Consider the following 3358-nt stretch of genomic DNA (forward strand, 5'->3'; position numbering starts at 1 on the left):
GGAGATGAGGGTTTCGAGAGCTCCGTGCAAACTCCAGGGCCTCTGGGCTCCAACACTCAGTTGCAATCGCCGTGATGAGTTCCCGGGGGGGAGGAAAGAGCTCGTTTCCCCTCTCTCCCCGTGCGCCCGGAGATGCCAGGCCCTTCACCAGCCCTCAGCGCCGCTGCCACGCATCCTGTCCCCGTGTCTACCCCCCTGCTCGCTCCAGTCTGTTATTGCCATGACCTTGTCCCCCCACCTCCTTGCCTTCACAGGGGGGTCCGGTGGCAAAATGTCCCCCCCCAACCCTGTCCTTGAGGGTCCCTGGCACTGGGATGGACCCGCGATGCCACGGGGCGATGGGGCAGAGCACTGGGTGCCGGTGGGGAGGGTCTGGCTCCTGCCCGTGACTGTTTGTCCTGCATCATCCTGGCGAGTTGTCCCCTTCCCCTGGTGTCCTTGGGCACGGCGATAGGGCTGGTGGCCTCTGGGGGCTGCGGCCAGGCCTGCCCGTGCTAGCCCTCCCAGATAAGGGCCGTGCCGGCGGGGAGCCAGCAGGAATGTTATTTATGCGGTTAAAGTTCGGAGCCCTCCCCGGCACACGCTCAGGGGGGGCTTGGGGTGGCTGAGAGCAGGGTGACCCCCTGGTCTGGGTGCCACCGTAGCCCTGGTCCTGCTGGGAGAGGGCACTCTGGGCTGCTTGGGTTCCCATGAGGATGCTCATGGGCAGCGGGGGGGACATGGACCCCCAACTCCCAGCCCGGTGGGACTGGGGTGCGGTGGCAGCATCCTCATCCTGCTGCCAGCTCGAGGCCAGGGGAAGGCAACGGGATGGGGCTGGTGGGATGGGGATGCTCCTCGTTGAGGGAGAGCTGGTTTTGGGGTGCGGGGGGTGCTGCGGCACAGGGCAGGGCTGGGGGAGCCCAGTAGAGGGGTGCTCTGATGTCTCTGGGGTGGCTGCAGGGTGGTGGGGAGAGGCAGGGCAGTGGCTGTGAGCAGGATGCCTAGTGACACATGGGGAAACTGAGGCACGGAGCGGGCACAGTGGGGATTTAATCCAGGATGTCCAGCCATAAGTGGGGAAACAGGCACAGAACGGGCGCAGTGGGGATTTAAACCAGGATGCCCAGCCACAAGTGAGGAAACTGAGGCACGGAGCCGGCTCAGTGGGGATTTAACCCAGGATGTCTAGTGACACATGGGGAAACTGAGGCACGGAGCGGGCACAGTGGGGATTTAATCCAGGATGTCCAGCCATAAGTGGGGAAACTGAGGCACAGAGCGGGCACAACGGGGATTTAAACCGGGATGCCCAGCCACAAGTGAGGAAACTGAGGCACGGAGCCGGCTCAGTGGGGATTTAACCCAGGATGTCTAGCCACAAGTGGAGAAACTGAGGCACGGAGCGGGCACAGTGGGGATTTAATCCAGGATGTCCAGCCATAAGTGGGGAAACTGAGGCACAGAGCGGGCACAACGGGGATTTAAACCGGGATGCCCAGCCACAAGTGAGGAAACTGAGGCACGGAGCCGGCTCAGTGGGGATTTAACCCAGGATGTCTAGCCACAAGTGGAGAAACTGAGGCACGGAGCGGGCACAGTGGGGATTTAAATTGGGATGCCCAGCCACCAGTGGGGAAACTGAGGCACGGAGCCAGCTCAGTGGGGATTTAAACTGGGATGTCCAGCCACAAGTGGGGAAACTGAGGCACGGAGCGGGCACAGTGGGGATTTAAACCGGGATGCCCAGCCACAAGTGGGGAAACTGAGGCACGGAGCTGGCAGAATGGGGATTTAAACTGGTGCCTCCCTCTGACGTGTCCCGCCACCGCTCCAGCAGCTCCTGAGGTGTCGTGGGGTGAGTGTGCGTGTGCGTGTGCGCTGGTGCACGCGTGCACTATCTGGCACCCAACTCGCCCCATTTCCTGATCGGGGTTTGGGTGTTTCCATCATATAATTAGTCTCTAATTGCTCTCTAATGAGGGAGCAATCCTGCGGCGGGGCTGCACTTAAAAGGGTTTCCCCCGCCCTGGGAGGCTCCTTGCAGCCCCCCCCACCCCCCCGGCATCGCACCCGGAGCCCCATCCTCCTCCTCCGCAGGCTCCCGGGGTGGGGGGGTGCCTGCCGTGTGGGGGGGGTCTGTGCTGACCCCCCCCCTCCTGGGAGCAGGATGGAGAGATGTGGGGCAGGATGTGCTAAAAGAGGGGGGGGTGTCTCCTTTGTGCTTGCCCACCTCTCTCCGGCTCCGCTCCTCCCAGCGGGTGGTACTGGGGGGCACTGGGAGGTGGCATCTCCCTGCAGTGCCCGTGCCAGCCTGGCAGGTTGCCCCGATGGCTATCAGGGCTGCTTTTCACTCCCTCCTGGCACCCTCCCTGCTGCCTCCAGGGCCCTTTGGGGGTTTCCTCTGCCTTGCCACCCCTTGTCCCCAATGGCACGGCCCCCCCCTTGTCCCCAGTGGCACAGCCACCCCGCTGGCACAGCCACCCCGCTGGCAGCATCCAGCTTGCCCGCCCTGTGGCCACTGTGCCCTGCTCCTGCATCCTCCCAGGGGAAAAGCCACCCCACCCTGGCCCCACGTCCCCCCCCAGTGCCACCGGGTGGGTGCCCCCACTCCTCTCCTTTCCTCCCACCCCGCGGGGCTGTTTCCATCCGATCCCATTTAAACGGAACGGAGGGAGCCGGGTATTTATAGCCTGGCACGGATGCTGGGAGGCAAACGCGCATGGAGGGGGGGGTTGTTTTGGTCTTTTTTTTCCCAGTTCTCCTATTTTAAAGGCCAGGCTGGCTCTGCCGGAGGTGGGGGTGCCCATGCCTTGGCAGATCCCGTGTGTAGGTCCTGGGGATGGGACCGAGGGTGCCAATCCTCCCTGTCCCCTCCCTGTGCTGCGGGCAGTGAGCTGGGGGGGCAGGGAGAAGGGGCTGGGTACGGAGAGGCGCGAGGGGAGACCCCCTCTTTTGGGGTGTCACCAAGAGCTGCTCTCCCATCCCCAGGGTGGGTTCACATCCTCCCACCGTGGGATGTGGCATCGCCCCTCAGGGGGTGCTCAGTCCCGGATCCAGGCAGCTCAACCAGGGGTGATGGGGTGAGAAGCAGTGAGGAGGAGGAGGAGAAGTCATCCGAGGAAGGCTCAGGTGCGTGTGCCAGCCCCGGGTGAGGTCCCTGTGCCCTGCTCCCCCATCCTGTGGGTTTGTTTTCCTCGGCAGCATCTCTTCTTTCAGGTCGGCTGAGCAGCAATAATTAGCAATTCCAGTTTTTATTGCGAGCCTAACGCCATCGGGTTGTGTGCGCCTCTCCCCTCCCCATCCCCCCCCCCACTGCCTTTGCTGCCAGGTTTCCCCAGACAAATTATTTCATTCGGTGTGTGGGTTTTGTTTCTTT

The sequence above is a fragment of the Calidris pugnax genome, unplaced genomic scaffold, assembly GCF_001431845.1.
Source record: "Calidris pugnax isolate Ruff unplaced genomic scaffold, ASM143184v1 scaffold215, whole genome shotgun sequence".
Lineage (NCBI taxonomy): Eukaryota > Metazoa > Chordata > Aves > Charadriiformes > Scolopacidae > Calidris > Calidris pugnax.